This window comes from Ictalurus furcatus, chromosome 21, assembly GCF_023375685.1.
Source record: "Ictalurus furcatus strain D&B chromosome 21, Billie_1.0, whole genome shotgun sequence".
In the NCBI taxonomy this organism is placed as follows: domain Eukaryota; kingdom Metazoa; phylum Chordata; class Actinopteri; order Siluriformes; family Ictaluridae; genus Ictalurus; species Ictalurus furcatus.
The window spans coordinates 4,739,421-4,759,078 of NC_071275.1; the positions used below are offsets into that span (position 1 = coordinate 4,739,421).

Sequence of the window (19,658 nt, forward strand, 5' to 3'; positions counted from 1 at the left end):
ACTCTTTCAGTTTGCATGAGTAGGAATGTCGGCAACATTTTCAACGACTTGCCATCTGCAGTGTTTATTAAAATGGACTCCACTTTGTTAGTAGGGTGAAGTGATAGAAAAGTCTCTAGAAGATCAAGCGAACAAAGAAATTCTGCACAATTCCAAATGGAGTGAGTAGCTCTGCATGTATGAGTCATTCCCGTTTATCCGGTTAAGACGCCGGGCCTCGTTTGTCAGTCTTTCAAGATCAAGCTGTGTGTAAATGTTTGCGTGAACCAAACCGAACTAAAAATCCTTACAGAAGTACGGAAACGCTGACTTTCTTCGTCCTTGCACGTGTACGTTGATGGACGCCGATCACCTGTAAATTACCAAGCGAGAATTGAATGATTTTATTTTTTTACGTTATGGGGTATGTTTACTCGCTTTTTAAAATATTCTTTAATTAATACCAATCATATAAAACGACCGGTCACAAAATGTTCTCCAATATACTGTTAGTCCCTGACCGAGTGAAATAGCACGAGGGTGTGTTTTTGGATAGAGACTCCAAAGCACTTCTCTAAGTCGCTCTGGATCACGGCGTCTGCTAAGTGCTGTCAAGGTAATCAAAACAAGCGATATAAACCTGGCAGAATGTTCCAGATATAAAATATCAGCAATCCATACAAATGATATGACTTGAAATTGATCAGTTGAAGGTTTACATTAGTAAGGAACTCTTCTTATGCATAAACTTACGCACACTCAGGAGCAGGAGAAGGATACGAGTGTTTTCCTGAATTTATTGGGATTTTCATGAATACCAAATTTCTTGTGCGAACGCTCGTATGAACGATTTACACACATCTGTTTGTATCCACCTTCATAAATGAATCCCAATGAATTTAGACGTATTGAAAAAGACAGATGTTTTAGAGAACAGAGGTTTCTGCATAGCGCTTCAACCTTTAATATGATTCAGACGTATTGTAGCACACTGGTATCTACAATTAGTTTAAAAAAAAAAAAAGTTCCGCTTCAGTGATTAGTTTTTCAGTATCGCCCATTCCTCCCCAGTGAACACTTAGCTCTGGATTGCATTTACCAAACACCAAACAGGCCCGAAATCCTAAGTCAATATTACCATTTATCAGAAATTGATGTTTTTGCTGCACAAGCTTTGATATAGCGGTGGTGATTTTCATGATATCGGAAGACGTCCAATCTTTTCCATACCATCTAACGTAGTTATGCAGCCCATTGCGTCTGACTGCTCACGTGGATGATTCCTTGCAGAACTTTCTCACATGGAAAGCAGATTGCTCGGGGGACATGCCGCCATTAATTTCTCACAAGTGCCGTCTGTAGGATGGCATATCATTTCTAAGCTCCTTTCCTGGCGACGCAACAAACATATTAAAGCGGCTGCTGGCAGGGGTTTTAAAACGCTGCCAGCCATCATCGGTTCCACGGTTTCAGCACAATCCCAACGCAGCTATTTCCCCGTGTTAGTATATTTATCTAGGCTGGCGGTCTCATTAGGGGGGGTATAAACTAGGCCTACGCGTTCCGTTTGAGCCACAGCTTCCTCCCTCACGCACTTCCAGAGGCGCACGAGTCCCAAGCATTCTTAACCGAGCCAAGAAACGAAAGAGGGGAGATGAATAAGAGAGAACCGAAAACAGATGATGTGTATTTTTCCCCCAGTGACGGATACAAAGGAGACAGGCCTGCTATGTAAAGTTCAAAACAAATCTGGGAAGATGAATCGTATGTTAAATCAGTCTTAAAGCTGTTCCATGCTGTCAGAGTGATTGAAATATGAAGTAATCAGGAGTCTCCTGTCCCTTAAATAATCAATTATCAATGCTTTGGCAGAGATCACAAGCACTGGCTGACTGGATGGAGCTTTGTAGAGTGACACAATAAAGTGAAATGGGGACAAGAGTAAGAGATTGAAGCGAATAAATATGTACGTGTATACTGGAATGGGTTCAGTACTTGTAAAGAGGTGTAAAAGAAGACAATGTGGTTATCTCGGATAAAAAAAAAAAATAGTTTAGATCATTTTTTTTTTCTTGGCAAAAACCCTGTCAGGATAGATCATATTTATTCATGTTATATGCTAAACCTTTATCTTTCTAAGAATGATGGGGGATTTCAGTGGTCATGCTCAGATCTGGACCGTTGAGCCCTCGCACACAGTGAAGTGAATTTCTAAGTGCACTTGGTAATCATCCCATCCAGACTACTCGGATGCTTATAAACACCCGCTTCCTTATTTATATCGGAATTGCCTCATGTGTGTACGTGGTAAGAACCGAAAATCTACATGAAACACTAAATAGAATTCTAACATTCATCGAATGCATTTCCCGCCGTATTGAATCCTAATACTCGATCATATCATATGAAACGGGGACGTGTAACATGGAGCATAAAGAATAGTAACGGACCGTGGGTGTAGTGGGATGTGACTCTATTCAAAGTAGATTGTTGGCGAGTAATAAACTAGTAAACATGTTGGTCGTAAGAATTACCCACATCAACACCTTGTATTGGTTTTGTAGATAAGTGTCCGTCGTGCTCTAACGTCAGTGCTGAAATGATCTCGGATTAATTAAACGAGTTTTGTTCAGCTGTGACGGTGCATGTCCAACAGAATTTGACATGTGGTATTTATACCTTGTACAAACTGAATATATATTTATCTAATGCCAGTTTTGCTATGGCACATATCCAGAAACACGATCAAAGCATGACATTTACTGGAGTAGAAAACATTTAGTTGGCAAGTTAGTGATTTAAACATCTCACCATTTTAAAAAGGATTCTTTGCAGCTAGAAAGCCTAACACACTAACCCAACAGAATCTACATAGGCATGGTCCACAGCATATGTTGGAAGCCGGGTCACGGCACCAAGCTCTTAGATATTTGGCAATGATGCGTCAGGAGACGGGTTTGAGCTTCAGATTCTTGATGTTTATTCTCACTATTGAAAAAGATCAGCCTTTTTCACCAACAAGAAAGGCCGCAAGTTTAAGCTACAGGTTGAACATACCTAATTTATGTAGGAAAGAGTAGAAGGGAGGGGGGAAGAGAAGGGAGATTAAAAAAACAAAACAAAAACAAGCCAGGGTGTTCCATCATTTCTGACCTTTGTGTGTTGTATCACAGAGACACCCCGTACCAAAACGCATGAAATGAGACACATCGGATCTTCAGAGACAACCTAGGCGTAAAACTTTCATGAACAATATGAAATATAATACATGGATGAACTCAAAACATTAGAAAGTGGTATTCGTATCAGAGGCAAATCATTAAAAGAAATATTTATTGGTAGCATGGTGGCTTGGTGATTAGCACTGTTGCCTCACCTCTGGGGTTGGGGGTTCGAATCCCACCTGCACCCTCTGTACATGGAGTTTTCATGTTCTACAACTGCTTCAAGGGTTTCCTCCGGGAACTCCGGTTTCCCTCCCCAGCCCAAAGACATGTAGGCTGATTGGCATTTCCAAATTGTCCATAGTGTCTGAATGTGTGTGAGAAGGGTTGGTACGAGCGGTATGGAAAGAGGATGGATGGATTTCTTTTACTTGTACATAGTTAATATACAGTAAACCCATTTTTTTCTGGTCATGATTTATTTATTTATTTATTTAATCAGTGCAGCAACTAGGAATTTTCTATTATTAAGCAGCACTTCTAGGGATCCCAAATATGACATTTGCCAGGAATTCATTCGGTTAAAGTGCTCCTTACTGAGCCATGGACAGTGTCGTTGTAAAATTGTGATTAAAGGTAACTGTTGCAGTATGAAAAATAACTCTGCACATGTAGCAACAGCATTTCGAGGTAACTTGACTGACAAAAACAGAAGAGTGACCTCAAAAAGTAGGAAGAGAAACATTCTTTAAACATTCATTTTACTAAAAGATGGCTCTATAATATAACTTTATGGTTAGAAGCACTGTATGTTTCCTGTTTTGTTACTAATATGGCTGGAATCTTGGATGGAAACAAATTCACCTGCAGAGAGATTATTAAGAGAATAGTGGTTTTGTTTTTTTAGGGAATTATCAATTTTTTTTTTCCCCTTTGTTTTAACAGTTGGAGGCTCTTTCTAGAGGCATACCAATTTGCACCAAAACTTTTGCAGAATACTCGTATCAAGCGGGAATTACGGTTCATTACGAGAGGATGGCTAAGAGCTTTTCTTCGTCCCCTCTGATTAAGACACGAGACGATTTCGGTGGAAATACAATCCACACCTTAACATCTTTCAGTAATGTAAAGATACAAAGCGTAACTACCCCATACTATTATTATGCAGTCAACTTTTGCTTTGTTTGATGGACATAACACCCCTCTATACTTAACTCTAGAAACCATTTTTATTTCCAGCCATGCTTGCTAACAACATGAGGTCGCACACTCTCAAGTCAGAGATTACAGAAAATTCAGAGCTCCTAACCGGCAATTACAAGTTGGACGACGAAGTGAGTGCCTTTTACAAGTTGAAGGTCATAATTATAGTAATTCCGACATGAATTGATGTACATGCCTTGGTTGGTTTTAAGAAGAAAAAAGAAAAAGGTTTTAACGAGATGTTAAAAATCATATTCTGACAGAATGACACACAGCCAGTGTTCCTGGGCAGGGGTGTTCGCTGGACTGTTAATCATTCAGGGCAGAACCCAGATTCTATTCCAGCAAAAAGCTTTTTAAAATGTTCTAAATAGACTGTTCCCATGCATTTTATCCTTGTTTGTGAGGGCTAATTGCTTAAAATGTGAAACCTGGAGAAGGAACGAAAGGCTTGCATTTGATTTGCCATATAATCTGCACATGAAGGTCCAGCCGCTCGAAGCCGCTCGAAGGTCCAGCCGCTCGAAGGTCTCAAAGCAGAATATTAGACAACTACTACCATTATTACTAGGCCTACATGATGGAAAATCCTCAAAACCTATAATATAATGGCAGTTTCACGAATGAAAGCAGAGTTAACTTTCATAATCTGGTTGTAAAAACCTTGCTAATGGACCTACTTGATATGAACCACAAGCCTCTTCTCAATAGTCCAGGGAGTGAAACATGAAAAGATATTAAATATGAAGTCAATGACTAATTCTGTCTTTTAAAAATGATATCTGGTGAAATTGAGCCTACTTCAGTATCGTTACAACCGAACGTGAGAAGGGACGCCAGGTTGCAATGAAATGAAATGACTGAATTTATTTGCAATTAGAAAGAAAGACACGATCAGACAAAAAGTCGGATTTATCATAAAACCTGCCTCGGGTGTTATCACGGTCTGTAGGACTACCAGACCGATAAAATGTAAAACTTTTTGGCTATCTACTGTGACACGACAGTTTGGTGTCGCTAGCCAAGAGGAGGCACAACTAAGCAATCACTGTATGGGTTTAGCTACTACAGTGCCATGTAAAGTACATTATCTGTCCTTATGCTCTGCTCATATCATGTTCATGTAACTCATAGACATTTACACACCTTGTTTTCCTGCTCAGCATGAGAGGATGATAGTGTTTTAGTTTCAACCCATTCACTGGTTAAAAAAAACACAAAACGTAAATTTTTCCCCTCACCTTTGGCTGACTGTGTGAGCTAGTGTTTGGCAAAATTGAGACACATCAGCCAATAAGACACGAGTATTTTCATGTAAACCCTGTCTGATTGGTCTTCCTTCCATTCACTGAAGATAAAATGGAACAAATCTTGCCCAGGCCAGGTTACGCCCTTGTTCCTGTGGTTGGGATCCACTGCGACCCTGACTAGGATAAACTAGTTTCTGAAAGTGAAGGAAAGAATTTTATTCCTTTATTTATTTATTTATTTATTTATTTATTTTTTACACAAACCATAGCACCACATTTGAACTTTTATACTTCTACCTTGCATGTAATTACTGCTTAACAACAGCTCACCAATAATTAGGGGAACGGTGCTCACTACATGATAAATAGCAGATCTGTTAACAGACCACTTTAAATATGAGACCCTATTAAAGCGTAATCTACCATCTGTAATTTAGTGGCCTGAACAAGTGAAAAGACGCACCAAACGAACGATTTTCAGGCATTTTCCATGTGAGACGAGGAAGCAGGAGAACATAAACATAGTCTGTTAAAAAAAACAAAAAACAACCTGTTCTATAAAGCTATGCTATATTTCTGCACTGTGGAAGACGCAGCATTTAAAGCAGCACTTGAAATATTTTACAGATGGTATGAGAACCAAAGGAGGAAATATTTCTCTCGATCTGGCAGCCGTACAATTCAGAAATTCCTGAAATACAGTCTAAATCCTGCAGATGGTCTTTAATTACTGTATACTGTGTGTATCGGTGAGGGTTTTTTTTTTTCTTTTTTCTTTCCCCCCCAGATCCTTCTCACAGCTTCGACTGCCACATTTACTTCCACTTTACTCAGTCTGTCACGTAAAATGGTACCAAACCCCACCTGGACATTGGACTGCTTGGTAGCTTTTGGTTCAGGAAGCTTCACTAAGAAAAGGAAAAAAGAGTTATAAGCTGATATTCAATGAATTAGCTTGATTGATAAGATTGTTAAATGGAGTGTTAAATGCTAAGTCGAACTGATGACTTTTCAATTAAAAACATGTGGTTAAGGCTTCTGTGTACACTGACTTTAACTTTAAGCAAATTTTGTTTTGTTTTTTTTAAATCCACCACCAAACTCGGTGAGTTTTTGAGTTTTACTAGTGAGACTCTGTCAAATTGTGTCACTTATGCTTGTCATCTGGAGCCGTGAGGTAATGACTTCAAGCTTTGTGTTGAAATGTAAGCATGCTATATCTCCTTAACCCTGTTGCGATACAGTAGCTGACCCTGTCTTGCTCTCGCTCTCGCTCTCTCTCTCTCTCTCTTTGTCCATGCCTTCCTCACTTGCACGTCCTCTACACTAGCTTTCTAATTAGGGCCCCCTGGCCTGGTTGCCATAGCACTTTAGTTGCCATGGTGTCTACGAGAGCCGACAGACACAATGCTAAATGAGTGAAAAACTGCGAGTCATGACCTCAGCTTAGAGAAAAGAATAGATAAAGAGAAGGGATACAGTTCTGATTCCACTACTTGGTATTACTTGGACAGTCTCTCTGTGGTTTTAACAAAAGTAATACAAACATATATTGTGCTGATGTTTATTGTTCCCATGATGTCCTGGATGATAAAACGTGAGATCAACCGTTATGCTAAAAATTATACTGTATCAGAAATCTCTTCCCAAAGACATAACGGTGATAAACATCTGTACCTTCACAGCTGTAAGGCTAGACGTCTTCTGATGACAATTGTAGACGTTTCCATTTGTTTAAATGTGGGTGTTTAGTTTCACCTAGGGGTTTGAAATTTTCACAGCATTATAACCTAGTCTAAAAATATTATGGTTTCATGGTATTAACCAAGGGCGCACTGTGGCTTAGTGATTAGCACGTTCGCCTCACACCTCAAGGGGGGTTCAATTCCCGCCGCGGTCCTGTGTGTGTGTGTGTGCGTGCGGAGTTTACATGTTCTCCCTGTGCTGCGGGGGTTTCCTCCCCCATGAGAGTAAAGTAGCCCACATGCGGGATTTGTACCAGAATGCCGAAGGTAAACTTGCGGGAGCGTAAACAAAACGTTTGAAAGCGTAAACTCTGGCAGCGCATTCATAAACCATAATTAGCGAAAAAGAAGTTTAGAAAACTCTTAAAGAATGCCTTTTATTTGACGACCCTGTAAAGTTTTTGCCACACAACCTCTGTTACTCCTTCAATCAGACATAATGACTAAACCCTCACAGCACACTGCAATCGTACAACGTACAACTCCTGGACAACAGCGCTGTCTTTGATTGCATTATTATTATCTGGGAGCAGTCGATTTTGCTTCAAAACACTGCGAATTATACTCCAATGTGACCTTTAGAGACCATTCTCAAGATGTTTATCATTAACATTATTTCTTTTCACACTCAAGTTTTCTCTCAGCTGTAGAGAGCTCCTCTAAGCTAAAACGGCTAAACAAGCTAGTTAACTGTTAGCAATTAAACAAAAAACATTAAGTAAATCATTCTTTCCCCAATGGAGGTTTAGCACATACCTAGCTAGGACTGAGTCTATAGGTTTAAAAAAATAAATAAATTTAGAAGCCCTTTGTACAACTGGAATCAGAAATCTGGTAGATAACAGGACCTGAAATCAGGTAGCTCTGCCATGATGGAGACACCCCAGCGCGTCTTCTGTTGTTAGACCATTGTTAGACAGAGCGCCTGATTTGATCTCTCCCCCACAGAGAACAGTCTGAGATGTCGTATTGATAATGTGCTAGCTACACTTCTACTTAGAGCTCTGATGGCGATGGCTCTGTAGATCAGTGAATCTCTGCTGGAAGTCTGCAGCAATAAGCGAACTTCACTTTTCCCTGCCTGTCCGCTAAAACTGGATTAAACGGTGAAAGTACAGCTAAGGTTTTTTTTTTTTGTTTTGTTTTTATTTGTTCAGGTTGGTGAACTCCACCTGAAAATGCTGCTACTGAGACTGTGCATGTTGAGTTAATGGTGAGGTCAAGAGAAAGTCCAAAGCATTAATTATATGCGTCAGTACACTAGCAAAAATACAGACTTCTATTAAGCTTATTGATGTCTGGGGGTGTATTTTTGTAGAAGGTGTGTTGCTCCATGTGTTCATTACTTCATCCAGTACCAAATTATTCCATTATGTCGTGTGCTTAATGGCCACTCTTTTACTATCTCTCTTCAAATGAAATTACGGAGCTGCTGAGGTGACATGGTGGTTAGTAGGGGTGTTGCTGTTCCAAATGCCTGTATCTACAGTACTGTGCAAAAGTTTTAGGCACCCTATTTGTTTGTAGTACAAACTGTTAGTTTTTTTTTTTTTTTTTTTTTTTTAATTTGATGACTTCTACATTATCGAGTCAGTACAAAAACCATTTTAGATTCCCAAACATTAGTTTTCAAGCACAAAATGAAATGTTACAGAAAAATGTTTGTCAGTAATGAAAGCAGCATAGTAAGTGGTAAGAGACCACTTTTCAGGCAAAAACCATAATGAAGGCTGCTGGGTTTTGCTGCAAAAATAAGAAGCAAGTGCGACAGTCAAAGTCTCCAGAAGAACCGTGTGTGGGTCTGCAAGATGCTCAATAAAATGTACAGCTCATTTCCATATAGAACTGCACACATTGTATCGGAGACTACTCTTTTAATTATTATTTTTTGCCACACCACATATTGACTTTGTTTCATTTGCTACTGTTTACTATTTTAATGTAGGAACATTTAATTTCATTATTTTGAAGGCATTTTTGCCCTACAGCATTAATTTGCACGTGCCTAAGACTTTTGCACAGTACTGTATATCTAAATAACCAAAAGTGGGGGTGGCCTAAACAGCCATTGGTTACTAAGTCTGAACGAGCTTTTTCTCCTACAGCAAAACCGATTGAGTTGGCCTTGCTGTTCCAATAGTTTCGGAGGGCACTGTATATCATTCCAGTTCGTAATCGGCCTCAACTAGAGACGTGCGCAGGAATGTATTTGTTAGTTTGATCCTACTTGCGATGTTTTTAAAATTAATTCAGATATTCTAAAATATAAACATAGTAGTAGCCCGATTTACACCCCCACAGGCAGTTACTCAGGATGAATGAATAAACTTTATACTTTCATGTTAATGGACGCGGCCTTACTTTGTCCGGCTTGTTTGCACCAGCACAAAAGTAAGACTCTTTCTCATGTGGGATCCTACTGTAGTTCCGGGGCAGACCTCTACTCTCGGCACTTTAAAAAAATAAATAAATAAAAAAGCAAAATTACACATCTTATTAGTATTTGTGTTTGTATCCATGTAGAAAATATTTGTTCATTACAGATAATGAATTTGTATCTGGTTACATTCTCAGTGCTTAATTTTTTAATAAGGCATAGCAATGAATAAATATATTGAGACCACCAGTTAATATTTAGAGGCCACAAAAGCACAACTATTGTCACAGGATAACGGTCACAGATACAAAATGTGTATCTTGATGCCACAACTTAATATGGTGTGTAAACGTCATACTTGATCAGTGGCCTCCAGACAATGATTTGGTAGAAATGGGCAAAAACAACCACACTGAGAATTTGCTTCAGGTGACAGGGGCTAATGATATATCCATTTTGCAATGCCAGTGAGTCCTGTATGTGTTTGTGCATTGTTCCAAGCCTAATATTATCTGTCATGTCTAGGCAACAGTTGCCACACATGTAGTACTTAGTGGCCATGAAATAGATAATCCTCAATCCTATAAAATAAAACTTCAGAACCTCAATATAGTAATGTGTGGCCACATCTTATTAAAAAATAACCACCCTGTCTCTCTCAGCCATAGACATCCACATACAGTGGCTGTTCCTAACTGTGAATTTTAGCATGTGCATGCTACAGCCTACAAAAAAAAACCTCAATCACATCTCTGACAGCCATGACGCCTTTCCTGAAACTTTCTGGCGTACCGTGAAGACAGGGAAAAAAAAAGTGCCTGAGATTCATTCTGATTTTTGGGGTCATAATAAGACAGCTGTCCAAAAGTGATATCCTTTAGACTTGTCATATTTGCCCTAATAGCCAACCCAGTGACAGCCCAAAGCTGGACACAAGATAAGACAAGTCCAGTGCAAAATCTCATGCAAACTTTGAATGAATAAAGTTTTAAGATATGCTATAACTGCTAACCCCACCCCTTCACCAAGCTAGCAATGTGCAAATTTATATAAATGTTTAATCTTGAGACCATGTTGGAAAGACAAAATCTGCTGTCAAAAGAGATGTCCCTTGGCTTCAAGGGAGGAAAGGTAATCTTTATAGGAGCACCTTCAATTCCAATGAAAATATTAACACACTACTCTGGCTTTCCTTAATAGGAACAGTGTCAAGTGTACATGGGATCTGTGCCCAAAGCTAGATCAAGCTAAATACACTGATGCATTATTGACATGGTATACGTCTATAAATGAATTTTTACTCTGGAGTAATAGTGATGCCTCAGCAGTTAAGCTGTGGTTGTGTTAAAATCTCCCAGAGAGCCACTGTTGGACCCTTAACTGTGACTCTATCTCACAGAAGAGTTTCTCCTTCAATCGAAAAACATAACATAAATAAGTTTAATTATTTTTTGCAACCAGTTTTTAATTAAACGAGTGTCAGTTTTGAGAAGTTGAAAGCCTAGTTCATGTTGCACCGACAGGCGACGGCCAACGCCGACAGACACGTTTGTCGGGTTTTGTCGGATCGGTGTGTTAACCCTGTCGGCGTTCATCGGCATTTGTTTTCACCGACTGAACACGTTCAATCGGCGTTGGTCGGTCGTGGAATGTCTGAGGAGAGGTGTAAGATTTTCCAACAAACTCTGACTTAATCTGACCTGGGCACGAACCGTTGGCATGACGATAAGCCGAACGTCCCTGAAAATTCAAAATCGTTGTTGTAGGTAAAATGGCAGATTTTCTGGACAATGAGAGAGAACAGGATGAACTGTGTATCGATGTGTTATCTAAATACTATTGTTTATTTTGTCCCCTGGCGAGGATCATCTCCTCGTGTTTCGGATTTAATCGGGATTATACGCTAACCGCATGCCATCTTCTATGCGCCGTTTCATGAAGAAAGATGTGAAATCGCAGCAAATGTTTAACTTAGATTTGCATAAGATAATATTGCTCATAACGTGTGATCTAATAATGATGTTAGTTTACCACATAGCCTACCATAAGATGGCTTTCTCAGAGTTGCTGAAACTGCTTGGGGGCAAACCGAGCAAAATTCTGAAAGCTTTGCACATCCTCTGTCTGCAGTTCTCTGCATTAATTTAAGTAAGCGCCCTGTCTCTCACGTCAGGGGGGAAAAAACGAGGTCTTTTCCGGCGCGTGAAGACACTATTAATAATCAAAATTTGGATTGTTGTAAAAGGATGATCTGTTTTTAAACCAGCCTGGCTGTCTGTAAAAAAGTTAGCTGGTGTCTGTTGGGGCAGTGTGAATGACAGTCGTGTCTCCCAACATTCTGAATCCATTTCAAAGTAGGTGATTGTCCATGTTGGTCGGCGTCTGTCGGTGCAGTGTGAACTAGGCTGAACACCACTCCTTTACTGGTACTGACATGCGCAGATGTCAATGGACCTCTCAGGTTATTTAACATTTCTAAATAAAAATTCGTGTTTTCAGCATACGGTAAACGCACAATGACGTTCGCTGTTCAACTGCTGAAAATTGTGAAAACATTGTTGCACACTAGCTAGCTAATGCATTGGTTTAAAAATTTGCAATCTATGCGTGCTAATTTGTGTGGTGTGCATGTCATAGCGAGGTTTTTTTTTTTTTCCCCCCCCCTCCAAATTCACTTTCATTTTGCGAAGCACTTTCTGGCTTGTAATCCACCATGTTCAACAGGCTGAGGGTTTTTCACAAGGTGGAGCACTTTAGTATAGGAATGGGGGCAGTGGTAATATGCTATAAACTACATTTATTTGAGCTATAATGTAAGGGGCACCCAGGTTAACAAACTGACACTGGGCTGATGTTAGCAGAGTTGTTATGAAAACTGCTTCTTTGCCAGCATTGGGCAAGCATTGTGGCAGCTTTGGCAGAGATGTTATGAAAAGTGCTCCTTTGCCAAACTTGGCCCAATGTTGGCACGGTGTTGTATAGGGAGGGCCAATAGAGTCACCCTAAATAGATTTCTGGCTGAAGTAAGTTTGCTTCCCGAGTATACCCATAAACTAAACGAGACATTACTATATTTCAGCTCTTACATGTGCACTGGCACATGCTCTCGCCTCAAGGACAATTCATAAAAATTTCGTGACGGTACTACTGAGCATAGGTGTAAAAAACCTCACTGGATTAACAAACTTTTTTTTTTTTTTTTTCCCCCCAAACTATTTGATTGTATACAGTGAACACATGTTCCTAATGATTTGCTGGCCTGTAGAGACATTTGCGTGGTTTATTCACTAACGCAGTGAAAGAAAGCGCCAACATGTCAATGTGTAAATCGCTACACTTCTGCTGCTCATGTCAGATAACTAACAATCGCCAGTGCAATTTCTCATTTTTACTTTTAATACGTCAGGGTGGTTTGTGCTACTGTAACACTTAACTAATGTGTATTGTATTTCTATTGGCACAGATGTAAGAGGCGCTTCAGAAAAGCATCAGTTTTCAGTCCGTACAGGATTTTCTTTTTGTGGTTGTTGCAGCCAAAAATGCTTGATTTTGCTGCGTCTTTTCTCAATTTTCGATGCAACTTGCTGAGGTTTTTTTTTGTGCTTTCTTTGTGGAAAACTACTTGAACTGGGAAATTGCAATTGCACGAAAATTGTTTTGCATGATTTTATATATATATATATATATATATATATATATATTTATATATATATATTTATATATATATATATATATATATTTATATATATATATATATATATATATATATATATATATATATATATATATATATATATATAAAAAATCACTCACTCACACACACGTTTGCCTCACACCTCCAGGGTTGGGGGTTCGATTCCCCGGGGTTTCCTCCCCCAGTCCAAAGACATGAGACATGCATGGTAGGCTGATTGGCATGTCCAAAGTGTCTGTAGTGTATGAATGGGTGTGTGAATGTGTACGTCATTGTGCTCTGTGGTGTACCCCGCCTTGTGCCCGATGCTCCCTGCGATGGGCTCCAGGATCCCCGCAACCCTGAAGGATAAGCGGTATAGAAGATGGATGGATGTTTCCAAGTCACCCTGGAAACAAGACAGCACCGTCAGGCATGTCAACATTTTTTTTATTTTTTATTTATTTTAAAGAAAACTAAAATTTCTTTAGCATTAGTTGCAGACGAAATTGCAGTGTCAAGAAATGTCAGCTTATGAAATGATTAGTGTGAATATCGTTTTTTAAAATTTTTTATATAGAATCATATTGTCAAGTCAGTAAACAAGGCAGGATTCGGATATAGTATGAATTACAGTGGAAGGCTACAGTGAAGGCAGTTGATGAAGCGCAGTGGCAAGTCCACAGAGACTCCCATCAGGTGCATTTCAGTGAATCTTCCTGTGTTTACTTACACTTTGGGATTTATCGGCTTACTCTTGTTTGGCATTGGTAATGAGTGTGCCAAGAAATGTGAGGTTACTGACCCTGTGCTAGCATTGGAGCAAAAAATCCCTTCCAGTTTTTGTTTTATACTGTAAGTGTGCGCGTGTGTGTATGTGTTGAGCAGCATTGAAATAATGTAGCACACCTGACTGATTAGGGTGGAAGGCTGTTTACTCGGCAGTCTAATGATCTGAAATGTGCATTCTCAATCCAAGTGTGACTGATGGTGTGTATACAAGTGTGCACGTGTGTGCACATTTACGGCTAGATTATGCCCTTTAGTGTTTTGTGGACTGTGTTTCGGTGGTTTGAGCCATGTATAGTAGCGGCTGTGTTTTCTTGTGATCTAGACTTAATTTTCTCGTGATCTCGACGTAACAAGTTGTTCCCTTTCAAAGGGAACTCAACGTTGTGTGATCTCCATGGTGTGGGAAGTACCCTTTTTTTTTTATTTTTTTTTTTTATTGTGAATGCCTTAAAATTAGGCAGCTCTGCTCACGGCTTGCTCTCTTCTGAAGGGAGTTGGGTTTCAGAGCCTCGTGGATCTGGGCTGGCCGCTAGGAGCCGGAGACCAGCGCTGCTCTATCCCTTGCTCTCTCTTCTGGGTCTGGCTCTCCGCCGGATTTTGGAGCTCGCGTCGCAGCGACTCCTTCCGCTATGGAAAGCCAAAAAAAATAGAACCTCCTTTCGGACTCTGAGGAGCCAGCAAGCATATAAAGAGCTGTTTGAAGTGATTTCCAAGTCTGACCGAGCTTTTTCTCCCCAGTGAAAATGAATCTCCCTCACACTGCAGAGAAATCCCCGTTTTTCCAGAAGTGCATGACAAAATATCACACTTCTGTGGAAAACCATACATAAGCAGTGTTTATAACCCTGCAATGTCGGATTATCCGGCCATCATAGGGAGTGAAGGGCACGGCTCTTTAGCTATGCTGAAGGTGGAGGAGGCGCTTGTGAGCTACCTCTCTCCATTGACTGCAGGTAATTTAGGTGGGCCGGCTTTGCTGTCCAAGCCATGTAAGGCCAGCTCGGTGGAGAACCAGGGGAACCAGGCATTCACAGTTGCAGCCTGCAAATAGGCCTGATTTGAGAATGTTCATAAAGGCCAAGCAGACAAAGAAGGAGCGGTCCTGAGGGGCCATGGGGGGACACATTAGTGGACATGAAGTTGTTTGGGCAGTTAGCCCCCAGTATCAATGTAGGGCCTCCCCTAGCAAGGCTGTCCCAAGTTTTCAGTGTTCTCTGGTCAGCAAGCTGTCACAGGGCAATGAAAATAAGATTCTTTCCTTCTAATGGAATGTGGAAAAGTTAACATCACTTAAAGACCATCTGGCAGCATGGAAACTGCTGCCAAATGTGTCTCCATGGGTTCTGTCTACCGTAGAAAAGGGTTACCGGGTCCAGTTCAGAGCTTGACCCCCCAGTTCAGAGGTGTGCTCACCACAGTAGTTGCACAGATCAGAGCCCGACGTTAGCACAGGAAGTAGGATCCCTCTTGGACAAAGGGGCCATAGAACGTGTAACCCATTCCCTGAGGTAGGGAGGTTTCTACAGTCGTTATTTCTTGGTCTGCAAAAAAGATCTGTGTCATCTGAACCGTACTTTTTGGACATACAGGCTCAAGATGCTGACGCTCAAACTCATCATTCCACAGATTCAGTTTGAGGACTGGTTTGTGATGATGGATCTAAAAGATGCTTATTTCCACATAGAAATGTCGCCCTGTCGCAGGACGTTTCTGAGGTTCACGTTTGGAGGCAACGCATACGAATATTGGGTTCTTCCCATCAGGCTAGCATTATCCCCTTGCACCTTCACAAAGTCCGTGGATGGGATGCCATTCTGGCTCGTTGTGACTCCAGGTCATCAGTGTACTAAACTACCTGGACGACTGGTTAATTCTAGCACAATCCAGGGAACTGGCGATTCAACATTGAGATGATCTCACCCCCATGAAGAGCTTGGGGCTCAGGGTGAACCTCAAGAAAAGTATGCTTTCTCCAGTGCAGAGGACAACTTTATAGGGTTATGTGATTCTACTACGATAAGGGCATTTCCCCAACATGTGTAGTGTCAATCCTATCAACATTGAGCAAGATAAAGCTGGATCTGGGCATCCCCTCCAGTCTCTGAGACTGTTGGGGCTTATGGCAGCAGCCAGCGTCGTACCTTTTGACCTATCACACGTGAGACCGCTTCAGTTGTGGCTGAAAAGTCGGGACTTTAGTCTGAGGACTAACCCTCTGAGAGTAATCAGTGTCGCGCGGTGATGCCTACGTGCTCTGAGAATTTGGAGGTGTCCATGGTTTCTAATCTTGGGTCACACTCTAGGGGCATCTCCTTATCACAAGATGGTAATGACACATGCCTCCTCACAGGATGGGGTGCGGTCTTAGATGGCTGTCCAGCTCGGGGTCTTTGGAGCAGCCCTAATCTGGAGTGGCATATAAATCACCTAGAAATGTGGGCCGTATTTCTAGCACTGAAATTCTTTTTCCCTCAATTAAGAAGTCACCATGTGTTAGTTGTGACAAACACAGTGTGGTCTAATATCAACTACCAGGGAGGGTTATGTTCACGGCTCCCTGTTCAGGCATTTGCAACTAATTCTTCTCTAGGCAGAAGTAAAGATCTTGTCGGTGACCGCAATGTACATTCCAGGCAACCGGAAAGTGGGTTCAGACATCTTGTCGAGGCAGGGGCTGAGGCCCGGGATTGGAGGCTCCATTCTCAAGTGGTGGAGTCCGTATGGCAGAGGTTCGGCCAAGCGGAAGTGGATGTGTACGCCTCCGAGGAGACGAGACGCTGCCCGCTGTGGTTCGTTCTCACTCCTCCTGCACCATTATGGCTAGAAGCCATGGTGCACATGTGGCCAAGGTCACATCCGTGTGCTTTTCCCCCGATTGCTCCGCTCCCACAAGTTCTAGCGAGAGTTTGCCAAGACCATCTACGTCTGCTGCTAGTAGCACCTTATTGGCGAGCTCGAATAACCTTCTCGGAGATATCCCTGCTAGACAGCACTCCTTGACCGATTCTCTGTCTCAGGCCGGAGGGCTGATTTATCACCCTTGGCCAGAACAATGGAAACTGTAGGTCTGGTCCCTGAGGGGCACCAGCTCATAGATTCTGGTCTCACAACTGAGGTTGTAGAGACAATGTTGAATGCTAGAGCACCATTCACGAGGAAATAGTATGTGCTCAAGTGGCGATTTTTTTTTTTTTTTTTTTTTTGTCTCGTGGTGTGAGGAACTTCAGCTAGACCCAGTGAACTTCAAGCATGGTACTTCAAGCAGGATAGTAGGCTTGCTAGTGGATTATTTATATAAAAAAAAAACCAAAAAAAAAAAAAACCAGATGAAACACAGTATATTGAATGTCAAAGTTTAAAAATTACTAGCATAAGTAATCATTTGAGAGCTACAACAATAAAAAGCTACTTATGCTTGTCATTTACAGTAAGGGAACATGGTGAGCATCGATGCACCCTGTTTTTTGCAGGGCACTGAAAGGATTTTGCGATTGAGACAGCCCTTAAAATGGCCGACTCCCTGATCAGGCTCCTGATGGCTGAACTAGGGAGCTGATTGAGACATACCCAGTGTTATGTTGAGTACACAGAAAAATTATGCCATGATCATGAGAAAACGAGAGAAAAAAATTATAATGCTTAAGACTTTTATAGTTCTTGGAAAATGGAAGCAGAGTTCCTTTTACCACCCTGAAGTTGATTGTTTTCTAGTAACAGCATGTTCTGACACATTTTATTCCTCTTATACCTACAATTTGCCAAAAATTAAATGTTTAATTAAAAATCACACATTTAAAACAATGACGTGTTGCAGTTGCAAACAGTTACTTACTCACCAGCCCCCCCCCCCCCTTTTTATTTTTATTTATTTATTTATTTTTACACTGTGTTACTGAGAAACCTCTCAAAGTCCTGTGTCCTTAAAGTCCCTGTGAAGCCTTGAAACACGTAGCATTATTCACACTGAAACAGGAAGTCAGGGTGTGACGCATCAAGTGGTCCCTCCCACTTTTTAAATATCCAATATTATTTAGCCTACCTCACAGCCAGGAAACTTAGAAATGTTATGGGCGGAACAGAAAATCTGATGACTAGGCAAAGTGTAGTGATGTCATCAAAACTGATGTGCATTGGTGGTAGAGAGACTGTACATTTTGAATGCATATATCTTCTAAATGCGAATTTTGTCGTTGTTTAAGAGCGCACCAGCTTATAGATGGCCTTAAGGCTAACATATTCATACTAAAAGTCACAAAACTTCAATTTTGATTTCATGGGGACTTTAAAACTTTCCAATGGCCGAAAAATTTTCTGACCTTTTCAAATAAAGCACTGACGCTGGAGACTCCTTCCGTAAACTTTTTAAAAATCCATTTATTTGCCTTAGAATGTGGAGCGACTAGCATACAAGTCCTTGTGAATGAGCTGTTTAGTATAGAGATGGTAACGTATTCGAGCAAGCGCATTAATTTAAACCTGTGATTTGCCTTGCAGTCAGAGGTACTGTCCATGCTGTGCTGTTATAGAAAATTCATCTGCACTGTACTATAAACATGTATATGATATTATCTTTGAGCTAATATGTCTCTGACAGAGTGAATATTGCCGAAGCAGAGAGAGAGAGAGAGTTTGGGTTTGTATTTTTCCTAATATAGGAAAGTAATTCAGTGCTAAAGCCAGACTGACAGCCACAATAGATGTTCTGAGCCAGGGTTACAAATCAGCAGATGAGAGCAGGCAGCAAAGTGCAGCTCACTGAAATACCGCTGCTTTTTCCGCTTCAATTTCCCCTGTTATGTCGCTACTCTCCTGGCACAGGTGACAGCCTCAATAACAATATTTGTATTTTGCTTATCACGGAAGTACGGCGCAGCATTGGTAGTCAGATTATTTCCAGCGGCTATCTCTTATTTATGACTAAGTCATAAACACGAAAAAGGGACTAGCGACGTGTGAAGTGAAAACAATGAGGAGGAGGCCTGGGGTGCAGTCACTGTTCCAGTTTATCGAAAAAGGGGGTTCAGTAGGGTTGAGGTCAAGGCTCTGTGGAGATCACTTAAGTTCTTCCACTCCAACCTTGGCAAACCATGTCTTCCCTTCACTTCACTCCATGAGCTCACTTTGGACATTGTCACGCTGGAACAGGTTTGGGCTTCACACTGGGCATGGTTGCCGTGGTCCGAATCCGAGCACTATTGTTCCCAATTCCTCCCACAGCATTGGTCTGGTTTCAGACTCACTTGATTCTAACAAAACCCACTGCATTTGCGTTCATCTTACGTCATCTCAAACGCACATGAACACAACGTGACTCACCATATTTTTTTGTTTTCATGCACAGCAGTGGACCACTTCTGTGTCCCACAAAATGCCACTCATGGTACACGTGTTGGGGAAACTAAAGATGTCTTCATTGGCTAAAGCACATGCACGTGTTATTTTACTTCCTGAATAAGTGCGGACCCGGTATAGAGT

The 19,658-nt window shown here is 41.0% G+C and overlaps 1 protein-coding gene across 1 annotated transcript in view; it reads left to right on the plus strand.

The window, feature by feature from the left end:
- asic1b (acid-sensing (proton-gated) ion channel 1b) overlaps positions 1–19,658 on the plus strand; it is a 349,583-nt gene that overhangs the window by 72,341 nt on the left and 257,584 nt on the right. The window lies entirely within an intron of this gene.